This window comes from Macaca mulatta, chromosome 16, assembly GCF_049350105.2.
Source record: "Macaca mulatta isolate MMU2019108-1 chromosome 16, T2T-MMU8v2.0, whole genome shotgun sequence".
NCBI classification, from domain to species: Eukaryota; Metazoa; Chordata; class Mammalia; order Primates; family Cercopithecidae; genus Macaca; species Macaca mulatta.
The window spans coordinates 64,699,237-64,712,080 of NC_133421.1; the positions used below are offsets into that span (position 1 = coordinate 64,699,237).

General features: G+C 57.6%; 1 protein-coding gene and 1 long non-coding RNA gene across 6 annotated transcripts in view; one reads left to right on the top strand and one right to left on the bottom strand.

Annotated features, from left to right (window-relative positions):
- The window catches only part of RARA (retinoic acid receptor alpha), a 47,899-nt gene that overhangs the window by 5,650 nt on the left and 29,405 nt on the right, over positions 1–12,844 (top strand). The window contains exon 1 of one of the 5 annotated variants that reach the window (XM_015119580.2): positions 3,286–3,571. The exons of 1 other annotated variant lie outside the window; for it this stretch is intronic. The gene's annotated coding sequence lies outside the window, so the exon portion shown is untranslated. Of the gene's footprint in view, positions 1–3,285; positions 3,572–11,414; positions 11,551–12,844 lie in introns of those variants that run through there. 3 more of the 5 variants (XM_077971579.1, XM_077971585.1, XM_077971584.1) reach the window with 3 other exon arrangements.
- Positions 229–7,633, bottom strand: LOC144335690 (uncharacterized). The gene is made up of 2 exons (XR_013406749.1): positions 7,450–7,633; positions 229–3,877 (listed from the first exon to the last, which is right to left on the bottom strand). It is a non-coding gene; the product is annotated as an uncharacterized LOC144335690 (long non-coding RNA).

Below are 12,844 nucleotides of genomic sequence, written 5' to 3' on the forward strand. Positions count from 1 at the left end.
CCCTGGCATCTCCCCCGGATGCAGCTGAGTCACCCAGCCATGCCTGCTAGGCAGGTGGGCACCACGTTTTGGTGGGGGTGGAGGGCTATGTGTGCTGCCCCCAGTGTCTTCTCCGATCTCCCTCTGGCATGTCCCGGCCCCACCCATAAACCTGCAGAGCCAGGCAAGGATGGCGCTTCTCCCTTGTGATCCACTGAGGGGTGAAGGAAGAGGTAGCAGGGCACAGAGTGGAGTGATAGATATTTGATTTAGAGTAAGTAGGGGAAGGGAGAGTTGAGGAGGGAACATTGATTGGGATATATATATATATTTTTTTTTAACAAAAAAGAGACAGGGTCTTGCTATGTTGCCCAGACAGGTCTTGAACTCCTGGACTCAAGCAACTGTCCCATCTTGGCCTCCCAAAGTGCTAGGATTAAAGGTGTGAGCCACCATACCTGGCCTGGGTTTGAATCCCAGCCCTGCTATTGACAAGCTGTATGACCTTGAGGAAGGCAATTTTCTTTTTGAGCCTCAGTTTTCTCATCTGTACAATGGCAACAGGAGCCTGCCCCTTCAGGACTGTGAGAATCAAATGGAGTGGGACTATTAAGGTACTTGTGGGAGGAGCTGCTTTTGGGATGAGCTAGGAGGCTTGGGAGGGGAAGAGGAGTCAGCTGGAGCTGGTTCCAACAAACTCCCGCACCATCCTGGTGGTCTTGGAGGGCCAATTGCTTCTCATCCTCTCTTTGGACTATCACTTAATGCTGTTCTTCAGGAGTTTCCACAGGCTGTAAAGGACAGCCTTGTTGTACTAGAAGTGTGGGCCCTCCTAGGGTGTCTCAGAGCTATATTTTATCTTTTTTGACTACTGAGAACTGCCACTGGCCTTGGTACCTGTCCAGACTCTTCCTTCGCTTCCTCTAGTTTGAAGAGGGATCCTTTTCTTGGGAAACCAGTGGCTCAGGCTCCTCCCCCAGCCTATCTCCTGTGTGCAGGGAAATAGTAGGCCCCAAGGAGTGTCCTTCCTAAAGAGTGAGGCGCCCCTGAGCATGTGGCTTTTCTCTCTCTGCTAGTTTCCTGCTGCTCCCTGGGTACCCTTCTCTCCTCCTGCATCAGGGTCCCTGGTGGGAGGGGGTGGTGGAAGCCCTGTTATGAGCCCAGCACAGCTGGAGTTCAGCTGCTGCTGCAGATTGAAGACTCCTGATCCCCCACCTGGGGACCTCTCCTGCCTTCTGCAGTCAAGCTTGAGTAGGGCTGGGCCTTGGACAGGTGGTACTTGTTGCCCTGGGCAGGAAGGAAATGCCCCAAAGATGTGCATGCTGTGTGTTTGTACACATGGGTGCTGGTCTTGTTTGAGTGTCTGACCCCTGCGGGGGGTGGGTTTGTGTGTATGAATTTGTTCTCTCATCCACACATGGGGCTACTTCTGTGCCTGTGTAGAAGTGTGCCCCACCCTCTGCTTCATGCCCTTGTCTGTGCACAAATGTGTTTGAATGTACTTGTTCATGCGTGGATGTGCATACATGCGTCGGGGGTGTACACATCCCTGCCCTGAATGTGCACGTGGAAATGCATTTGTACCAGGATGCCTGACCCTATGATGGCAGGTGTACCTGAAGGTCGTCCCACTTGGGAGGCAGTGTAGCTATGTGCATGCATGTTTGCATTCTTGTGTCCATGAGCCTTCCCCTCTAGCCTCAAGGAAGGAAGACCGGTAGGATCTAGGTTGGGAGATGCCTGTGGGCACTGGGGGTGGGCTGGCGCTGACTCCAGTCCTGGGCTGGTTCTCACCTGGGCAGAGCTCCCTGCTGTTGTCGGGGCTCAGGCTGGAAGGCCCTTGGGGGAGCGCGGCTGGGGGGTAAGGGGTTAAGCGGTGGCGTCCACATCTGGGAGCCATTGGCGCATTCCTGCCGGCTGAGCGCATGTTTGCGGATGAATCTGGACAGGACAGGGCGGGAGGGGCTGGGCGGGAGGTTCGCACCGGCAGACGGAAATCCAGACGGGAGCGGGAGACAGCTCCGGCCCAGCGGGCGGGAAGGGGCCTGGGGAAGCGCGGCCCAGCACTGCTGGGGCAGTTTCCCGTGCGCCGGCCCTCAGGGCAGAGCGTCCCGCCATCCTGGCTTGTCCTACCTTACCACGGCTCTTGGGCTAAAGCCAGGGACAATCAGATACTTCAGTTCTAGACCCGGCTCTGCAACTGGTGCGACCGTAGACAAAACCCAGTGCCTGCTCTTGGCCTCTCTTTCCTCTGTAAAGCGGCGGCCGCCGTCGGACCAGTGGGTCTGAGAGCTCTGCCACCGAGTCAGGCTGAGAGTCTCCTCACTGGGCTGGAGGCCTGGGAGTGCAGCACTTCCGCTTCCAGTGGGAAGTTCTGTGGGGGCACTCGTGGCCACTTCTCTGCCTGGGAACAGGGCGAGAGGGGAGTATTCCCTAAGCGATTCTGCTTCCCCCTAAGCTCGCCAGTGGACTGCTAGCGATGGGGACAGGATCCTCCCAAACAGAGCAGCAGGCTGGGAGCGGGGTCATGACTGTGTTGGGGACTGGGGTCTCTCAGATGGAGGGTGATTCAGATCCTGTCCAGTTGGAATATGAACAAGAGCTTTCCTGGCTTCTCCAGACTTGTTCGGGAGAGAGAAGCTTGAGTCTGAGTCTTTGAGCACGGAGGGGTGCTCCTGGGCGCCCCTACTGGAAGATCCAAAAGTCTTGCCCTTTGAGAAGAGTACTTTAAGGGGGTTGGGGGGTTGCGGGGTTGGGTTGAGCCAGAGTTCCTAGGACCCACTGGAGCTGGAAAGGTGTTTGGGGAAAGAAGAGATGTACTTGCGGGAGATCTACTCCTGGACTCTTTTTTTTTTACTTCTTGCAGCTGAGATACTTAAGATCCAGGGAAGGGAAGTGACTTGGTCAAGGTCACACAGCTCTCAGTTCCAGCTGGTCCCTGGAAGAGGATTATAATTATAGGATTCAAGGGCTTGACAGCTAGGGCAGGAGTCACCGCACTCACTTCCATGTTACGCCGCCGCCTCACTTCTCGGGTTTAGGTGTGGGTGTGTGTGTGGTTGGGGGGAAAGGAGTGTAGGATACCACACGCTGCGGTCTTCTCCACCGAGCGCTATTTTCATTCTTTCCGCAGAACCTCACCCCCCCTGTCGCTCTGAATCTTCGGTTCTGGGTCTGAGGGAGGGATTCTCCCGGATTCCCACGGTCTAGTCTTCAGCTAGGAGCGGCTCCTTTAAGACTCGCCCTTCTCGGGGTCTATTAAGGAGAGGCGGGGGCGGGCGTGAGTCTGTAGATCCGCCCCTGACTGATGATTGGTCGGTGGGCGAGCAGGGGCGGGCCTGAGGGAGAAGGCCTCCCCCCACCTCTGCTCCGTACCCTCCGCCCCTTCAGTCTGGGGCTCCGGGTAAAGTTTCAGCCTCCGCACGTGACTCGCTATGGCCGCTGCCGTCGCCCCGCGCCCCTGAGCCGCGGCCCCCCGGACGGCTCCTCTCCCGGGACCCCGCACCCTGATGCCGAGCAGCACCAGGGCGCCGGGTTAGGGCAGACGCTGTGCTCGCGGGCACCCCGAACGGGTTGCGTCCCCGGCTGCGAGGTAACTCCTCCCCCGGGGATTTTGGGGAGCCCCTGGTTCCCACAGGCGTCGGGGCCCCATGTCCTGCCCCAGATTGGCGCTGCGGGAGGGGACTGGGTGCCGGGAGGCTTCCGACGGAACCCGGGGTTTCCTGGGCTTCCCAACTCGCTGCCGCCGTGTCCAGGGTGGGGGAGCCCCGTCTGTGCGTCTGCCTGCGCCGTGTCTTCGCGCGCAGCCTTGAGGTGTCTGTGGCCGTCTGCTGCGCGTGTCCCCCGCGCTCAAGCTGTTGCAGAACCACCGCTGGGAACTCCTGTTCTCTCTTTTTCTCTTTAAAAACAAGCAAAACAAAAAGGCTTTCAAACCTGTTTGGGGAGAGATCGGATGCTCAACGGACTAGCCCCCTCTCTTTTTCCCTCCTGTTATCTGAGCTGCCCTGTGGTTTGGGGAGAATCAGCCAGGGGGCCCACTCCCACCAGAGGGAGCCGGCCGGGGGCGGGGCCCGCTCAGCTGGTGTCCCCCGTGGAGTGAGGGGAACTCACTCAGAATTGGGTGCAGGAGCCAGTGCAGTATGTATGTAGGGGTGTTCCTGGGTCTTGTACCACCATGGGGTGTGGGAGCTTTTTGGGGTGAGGGAAAGACGGAATAGACTGGTGGACTTTGCTCTGCTGAGGGTGTCTGGGACCTGGTGCCACCCACGAGGCTTGGAAGCTGCTGGCCAGATGTGTGTGTGAGCCTGTTGTGGGGTTGGGGGGGCGGCTGGGATATGAGCTTGGCTATGTCCCCTCATCTTCTCTCTGGGCACTGCCCTATTGTCAGGCTGCTCCTTGCGAAGGACAGGCCTCCAATGTGTTAGGGTGGGGATGGGGACCAACTAATCCGGAAACCAGACAGAAGAGCTCCCCAGCCTTGGAGATGCTTCCGCACCCTCCATCCTGTCTTGGATCGGATGCCCAGTGTGATGGCCTGGAAGGGTACCTCCTGCCCCCTCTGGCTCTGTCTTCTGTAACCAGGTTGCCTTCTGTCTGATGGCTGTGTGCACATATGTGTATGTATATATTCTTGGAAAGGATTGTTTCTGAGAACACCGCCCAACTCCCCACGCCCTGCTGCTTACCCCAAGGATCACTTCTGCCCTTGACACTCCCTCTCCTCACTTTCCTGGCCAGGACATTCTGGGATGTCTCTTATACCCTTCCCTGTCTGCAGTCTTCATAGGGCAAGATTGTTTTGGGGAAGTGGTTCTGTAAGGACCTTCCAGGTCTTGCTAGGAAATTGGACCTCAGGCCCCAAACTCTCCTACAGGGCTCGATGAGGAGGCTGTGCCGGGGAAGCCCCAGGTTGGAGTGGGGGTGGCTTGGAGCCTTGGGGCTTCCCCTGGAGTGGGCCGAGGGGGGGGGCGGGTGGAGATGAGGCTAGGGGGGAGGAACAAGAGAAAAAATATTTGGAGTTGGTTGTATGATGCTTCTTCCTGGAGGAAGAAGAGGGGGTGGTTGTGGAGTCTGGGAGTTTGTGGCTGTGAAAGATGGTATGCTAGGAGGAGCTGGGACATCAGTACTGCCTGGGAGTCTGGACCATGTGGTTTCCTGAAAGAGAGGTCAGGAGGGTCAGACTGGAGTAGCCTCTTGGGAGCTGAGGATCTTGGATTTGCAAGGATTTTGAGGGTATGAGTGAGTGTACATGAGGTGTCACTGCAGGGGTTTCACCATCAGACTGACAACGGTGGCACAGATGCAGTGGCAGTTCTGAGAAGATCCTGGGCTTGGAATGGCTTAATCCTGGCCACCTCCTCCTTCCTATAGCCCCTAAATCTCTAGCCCTTCAGTCTGACCCTAAATGCCCCAGCTGCCACCCTGGGACTCCTTTTTAGTCCCCTTCCTACTCCCAACCTTGAGGCAGCCTGGCAGGAAGCCAGCTGTGGGCAGCCCCATCCTGATCGCCCATGTGCCTCCCCCGCTGGGCATAGTCACCCACATGTGCCATGACGTGGTTCCTGCCACCCCATCTAAGTATGGGGGAGAGGACATTGTCGGAGTGGCCCCTCAGTTCTGTTTTGGGGACATTCACCCAGACCCCAGCTAATGAGCACCCCTTCCCCTAAACCATTTAGTCTTGGAAGCTGACTCTTGCCCTCTGGGACCTTTCCTCCCAGGCCACTCCTTGCTCAGACTCCAGTCTCAGGTGGGATGGTCCTCAGAACTGTGTGATGTGAGGGTGGGGCCTGTCCCAAAATACAAACCCCAATGCCCAGTTTCCAGTCCTCTTGGAAGCATGAGCCGGATAGGACTTAGGCTGGGCTGGAGGGGTGGGTGTGTTTTGGCCTCTGTGGGGTCTATTAATATTTGGGAGCACTGCCTGCGATCTGGGGTGATAGGCATCTGGGGATGGTAATCCTGTCCCTACGACAAATAAGCGGGGTAATCTCCGCTTGCTCAGTAGCCACCCCCATCTTGTGTTGGTAGTTTTGGGAGTGTGGGAAGCTGGCAGGGCCCCTGGCAAGATGACCAGGATTGTCTTGACTTACTGGGTTTTGGGAAAGGAGTATGGCAACTGATACCCCGGCTCCCAGGGCTGCACATTCTCCCTGACGCCTGCTGTCTTTCCTCCCTCTACTCCCCTCTCCACCCTCTGGCTGCTGTCTGGAGCCCACACGGTTTGTGGGGGGATGCGCGGTGAGGGGCAGGGCCTGGATCTCCGTGTGTGTCCATGGAGTATTCTGAGAATTGGCAGAATTGGCTAAGGGTGTCTGGGTGTCCCCACAGGGTGGGCAGCATGTGGGGACCTGGCCTAGTGTGAGAATGTGTCAGCATTGGTGTGTCTGTCCCCAGTCTGGCTCGGGTGTGGGTGTCTCGGGTGTGGGTGTCTCTTGCTTCGTCTGGATCTTGCCTCCCGCTCCAGTCCCGCCCCCCCCTCGCTCCCCCCTAGCTGGGACCGCCTGCTTGCTCTCCCTCTCTCCCCACAACTGGAGCCTCCCTTGCCTGTTCCTGGAATTTGGAGAGGAGGAGGAGGAGGAAGAGGCAGGCAGACAGACCTCCCACACTCTAGCCCGCCCACCTGGCATCATGGGGAAATGAAATAGGTGCTATGGAACTACGTTTTCCCTGGCTTCCCTAGACCCTCCAGCACACATCATGAGGGCCAGCTCTTACAGAAGGGCCATGGGCTGCCCACCCCTCTGGCCAGTGACACCTCCTCCTACTTAACATCCTGCCCCAAAGGGCCACTGCTGGACCTCTAGGCACCACTGTCAGCCTGGGGAGCCAGTGGGGGGATTAGGCTGCTGCCAGGCTGGCCCGCACCTGTTGCCAACCCCAGCCCTATAACTGGAGCTTGCCTGGGAGGGGGCTGCAGAATGACAGGTGTAATTTCTGCAGCTAGGCAACTCCGCCCCCCCAACTGGATATGCCTTTCCCTTCTGCCGGAACAAGGAAAGGCTTCCCCTTCGCCACGCCAAGTGTCAACCTGGTCTTATGGATGATGCCCCTGTCCTGCCCGATGACCCCCACCCCCATCTGTGGCTGCAGAGCTGGGCTGCCTTCCTTCAAGTTTTCAGAGCTGTGCTGCCCTGGCAGGACTGGGGGTGTGGGGGTGTGTAGATGGGGGTGGTTCTCTGTTAATGTTTTAATTGCCTAAAAACTGGGAGCTCAGCTCTGGGCCAGTGGGGAGTCTGGGTCTGGCTGGCCGCCCGGTTTGGGCTAAATATAGTCTGGGACATCTGCAGAGAAGGGGAGGGGGGTGGAGGGAGGTTCCATTCCCCCACCTTCAGCCAAGGTGCCCTCGTCTGGGCAGGCACCTTGGAGCAGTGAGGGGGATTCCTCAGCACAAAAGGCAGGGGAGAGGTGGCAGGGAAGAGGCGGCAGGGGAGAGGTGGCAGGGGCTGGGCACAGTGGGACCTTGCTTGCCTGGAGGCCAGTAGATGCCGGAGATGAACGTGGAGGCTCAGGACAGGGCAAGAATGGGGCACGCCGGGGCTGGGTCCTCTGGCTGTTCCCTCTCCCCCCAGAGTTACTTGAGGTCAGGCAGTCTCCATGTGTCATTGTACCCTGCAGGCGGTGTCACTGTGACCCACTCACTGTGTGTCTGTGTGTACACACCTACCTTGGAGTGGCTTTATCCTGGCCCTTTCCCCGGAGCCTCTGTCCCCTGGGTCCTACTGCAGGTCCTCAGCCCTCCTTCCCTCTGTCCCTCACCCCACAGTGAAACCTTCAGCCCAGGAATCGAGACTTGAGAAGGGGAAGCTGCGGTGGGGAGTTCTCTGATCTCCAGTCACGGCAGGAAGTGGAAAAGAAGGGGGTTAAGGGGGGGAACCCATGAGTGGCAGGCAGGAGGGAGAGCCCTGTCAGTCCTGTGATCCACTGTGCAGAGCAAGGGGGGGTTGGCCTCCTTCCTAGTGGTCCCCCTTCCCTCCAGCTCCAGGTAGGAGAAACCTGGGGACAGCTGATTCCCCAGGGGCTGCAAACAATCTTCATCACCCCCCAACACTGAGAAAAAAAAGGTCTTCCTGTCACGTGGCTGTCACTTCCTGTCCCACTGTGGTTCCTGGGATGTTTGTTGTTGGTTGCCATGGTGATGTCTGCCATGGGCACTAGCCCTGGTTCTTGTGGGGAAGGAGCTACCCTTCCCCGCTAGGCTAGGGGGGTACTTGGGGGACTTGACTGGGGGGTCCTTTCAGGCTGAGTGTGTGTGGTCTCTGATGCTCCAGATTCTCCAGGACCCCCCAGACTTCTGTCTGTGGGGAGGAGTCACTGCCACCTACTCAGACTGAGTGCTGGGGAGACTGTGACTGCATCTGGCTGTGACTTTGTGAGTCTGACTGATTTTGCAGCCCTTGTCCACTCTGGCCAGGGTTCCTCTCGCTCATAGAGATGCCCATTCAGGAAACCTCTGTGCTCCCTATCTGTCCTCATACACAGTTCTGGAGCCTGCTCCCATCCTGTGTTCCGATGGAAACCACCTTCCCCAGGGAGTTTCTGTGGCTTCCTGGACTCCAGGCTGGAGTGTCAAGGGGCTCTGGGGCAGGGTCCCAGGTTGCATGTGTTTGGGGCTGGGGAGGTGGGGGCTCTGCAGACTATGCCTTCCCCTACACACACAGCCTGCACCCGCTTCTCCCTTGTCCGGCAGGCCCTCTTCTCTAAGGGAAGGCCATGGGGCTCTGTGACCTATTATCCCTACCCCACTGGGGGCTTCCCTGTTCAGCTGGGGATGGAGAGGGGAAGAGATTCCCCCTAGTTCTAGCCCCAACTTGAGTAGGCGGGTGTGGAGTAGGAAGTTGCTGGGGGGGGTGGTCAATGGGTCGGAGGGGGGCTATGGGGCAGGGCACAGTCTGACTCAGGCCTGGTCTGGGGTCAGAGCCAAAAGGATATCCTGAGGCAGGACTGGGGGGGTGTATTCCTGGATTCCCTGCAGCGTGGGTCCCCAGGGTGGGATGCTGAGAGGGGGCTGGTACCATCTAGTCCAGCTGGCAGTTTGCCCTGGGACTCAGAATATGGCAGTTTCAGGGTTGGGCTGAGCTGAGGGGAGGGGCGGGGGCTGCTGCAGGCGATCTGCCCACCCTGGCCCTGCCTGTTTCTCTGTAAACTGTCCCCCCATTGTGAGAGTACTGTGTTTCCTGCTTGGTACCGTGGAGAGGAGGTAGTGGTGAGGGGGACAGCTGCCAAGGTGAGGGTGGGGAAAGCCCCGTGCCAGGCTGGATGTGAGGTCGGTGGTTTCCAAGCTAGGGGGTCCCCTTTTGTCTGTGCCCCTTTGGTCCCTCACCCGACAGAGCTGCCTGTGTATGGTCCACACATTTCTGTGGTCTGGCTGTGGCCTCGGTAGGCTCATCTCTTCCTCTTCCCATTTTTTTTCCTTCCCTGTGGGTGGGTCCCTCTTCTTGAGGCCTGAATTACCCCCTGCCCTTTCACCTACTCGCTGCTTGGAGTAGGGAGGCTTCAGTTCTGGTTCTAGGTGGACGTCTCAGACACCCTGGGCTTCAGAGGTCCTGAGCATGTCCCCCGGGGGATCTGGGGTATAGCCCCTGGGGATGGAGGAGTTGGGAGCACTACCCTGACCAGCAGAGACCCCCACTTCCTCCTCCTAAAACCTGGACTGCCCTGAGCTTGGATTGTCCAGTCACCCTTCCTGCCTGGTATCCAGTCACTAGTGAGATTATGGCCTGTGGGGTCCTGCAGCTCTCTGTAGCTGGGGAATAACCCTGGGCTGAGTTATACAAGCTCTGGAGACATTGGACCTATTCTTTTGGGACAAGGCACTGTGTCTTGAGGCAGTGGGCAGTGGTAGCACCCGGAAGTGAGATACTGGGCTTCTTCCTTCCCCTGACTCCCAGGAGGACATGCTTATGGCCTGCACCGACTAGGGCAGATTTTCAAACCAGTCCTAGCTCTAGCAAGGCTGGCCTGGGGTTCTGTGGGGTTGGTGGGGAAGAGGCACCCTCCAGCTATCCCAGCCACCCCCAGGTGATCCTTCTCCAGCCCTCCTAGGGTAGCCTCTTTTAAAATGAGGCTGGGCTGGCTGGGCACGGTGGCTCACGCCTATAATCCCAGCACTTTGGGAGGCCAAGGTGGGCGGATCACAAGGTCAAGAGTTTGAGACCAGCCTGGCGAACATGGTGAAACCCCGTCTCTACTAAACATAGAAAAATTAGCTGAGCATGGTGGCGGGTGCCTGTAATCCCAGCTACTTGGAAGGCTGAGGCAGGAGAATCCCTTGAACCAGGGAGACAGAGGTTGCAGTGAGCCGAGATTGTGCCATTGCACTCCAGCCTGGGTGACAGGGTGAGACTCCATCTCAAAATAAATACATAAATAAATAAAATATAAAAAATAAAAAATATAATGAGGCTGGGCTAACCGGGCTTCCTGCAGCCCAGACCCTGGTGAACAGACAGGAAACAGAGGACCCGAGTGGCTGGATTGTAGGCTTGCCAGGGAGGAGAGGGGTGAGAGCCTTGGCCAGAGGAGACCCTTGAAAAAGCGGCGAGTAGTCATCGCTGCTCCCCAACCCCTGTCTGCAGATATGAGAAGCGCTGGGGAGGGGAGAGGTTGTGGCTTTGTATGTATGGGAGTGTGTTTTCCTGGAAAGTTTGTAAATGGTTCTAGTTTAGAATCTACCCTGTTCTGCCTGCTTGGCCAGCTCCTGGCGGGATAGGGGTCCAAAGGCGGCAGGGCTTTGTTTCTGCCAGGGCTGGAGTCCCTCCTGCCCGAGTTGAGCTTGAGCTCTGGGTGTCATTTGCATATGATTCACTAACTGTCTAGAATGCTTAGGAAACCCCCAGTCTCCCCTTCTTTTAAGCTCCCCAATCCTTTTCCCCTTCTCTCAGCCCCTCTGAGACTGCCTGACCTCTATTTCTTGGGAACCATTGTTTCGGGGGAGCCTGGAGAACAGAGAGAATGAATGAGGAAGGGAGGCTGGGGCCAGGCCCAGCTGGGTTTGGGGTCCCCTGCTTCTCTGTCCTGAGTATAGGGGAGGAAATGGTATATTTCTCTTCCCCTTCTCCCCTCCTCAAATCCAAAGGTTTCCCTTTTTTGGTTTGTGAAATGAAAGAAGGGAATTTGGAAAGGGTTGTGGTCAGGCCTCCACCCATACCCCGAATATCCCTTTCTCCACATCCCTCTGGTCCGTCTGAGGGAAGCAGGCCCTGGGAAATGGGTAACTCTCCCTCCTGGCCCTGTCAACAGATGTTGCCCTGGGTGGGGTGAGGCAAGGGACAGCAGGCCAAGTGCTGAGGGGCACCAAGGTGGTGGCAAGAGGTGTGGGGATGGAGGGCTCCAGTTGCCCGGGCCTCCCCTGTGCCAAGCTCTCGGCTGGGTGCTTTCCAGGACTTCCTGTCTGAAATCGCACAGCTTGTTGTTGAGGTAGACAGTTCACAGGCGAGTAAACAGTTGCTTAGAGAGGTTAAGAGACTTGCGTAAGGTCACGCAGAGTGGCAGAGCTGAGATTTGACCCTTCCGACTTCTGGTTCTTTCTCCCATCTTCGTGGCTCAGAAAGCTCTCACCTTTTTCTCTAGGTGTGTGACTCTGGGGTGTAACGTGTGGGCAGCTAGGCACACTGATGCTGGGGAAGGGATCCTGGCACCTTCTGAGGGTGAGAGCGGCCCCAGTGGGCAGGGGTGTGGGGCTGGTTGCAGGTGCTCCAGCCCCCTACTCCTTTTTCTGCTGTGCTTAGGCTAGGCTCGGTATATTGGAGGTGTGGGCCTGTGGTTTTCTCTCTTTCAGGGGAGGGTGCCCGTGGGCAGTGGAGGTGGCTGGCATAGGGTGGAGGTTGGATGTGGGTAGTTTGTTTTCCCTCTCTTTGGTACTGGTTTCGATTCTCTGCCGAGGCCTTCTCCCCTGCTGGGGTGTCAGGGGCTGGGGCCCAGGTGTCTCTCTGAGGGTCATAGCTCCTGAAGGACCTTCTGAGGCAGAGCCTGTGCCCTTTCAGGCCCACCCTGGTCATCCCTGCCCTTGCCCATCCCTGTTCTCTGGTCTGTCTGGCCCTTGGCCCATTTCTGTGACCTTCAGTCTGTCCTGCAGCTCAAGGACCTCCCCAGGGAGCTGAGTAAATTTGCACTGAAGTTTGCAGGCAGAGCTGGGTTAGGCTTTTTGGAGGCTCTGATGGGGTCTGGGGAGGCCTTCCAGCCTTGCCCTGTAGTGTGTGTGGGTGGTGGGCTGAGGGGTGAGGTGGGGGTAGTGGGGATTGAAGTTTGGTTCAATTTCAAACTCCTCAGGGGCAGAGTTAATGTGGCTGTGGTTTTCTCTTCTCTGGGAGCAAGGGTGGGTTCCAGAGGGTCCAGGCTGGACTGACTGAACTGACCTCCCAATCCCCAAAGGCTGGGTCCGGATGCCTGGGATCTGGATGGCATTCTGGGCCTCAGCCTGGCTTATGGAGGCCTCACTTTGGGTTAGCTGCCCCTTGGGCCTCACCTTGAGAGAGGCAGGCCTCTGTGTGGCTGTGAATTCACCTGAGTGTTTGTGGACCTGGTGCATGGGCTGGGCCCACAGGGAGGACCTCAGAGCATCTTTTGGCAGAAGCAGCAGGTACAAGGGCCACCCTGGCTGTATGAGGTCCGAAGAATATACAGTCTGGGAGACTGTGGGGCTGTGGTTGTGTCTTTGGGGAGCTGTGTGCTGGGGCCCATGCATGCAGTTTCTGAGCTGTGTTCACTGTGTGGTAGAGCCCAGGTGTGGAGAGATGGTATCTCCAGGTTCCCTCTCCTCACATGCATGCCTGCACACACACAGGCTGGGGCTGCAGGCATGTTCTTGCCACCCAGATGTTTTCTGTAGACCTGCATGCATGAGTTTGTATGTGTATTTGTGTGT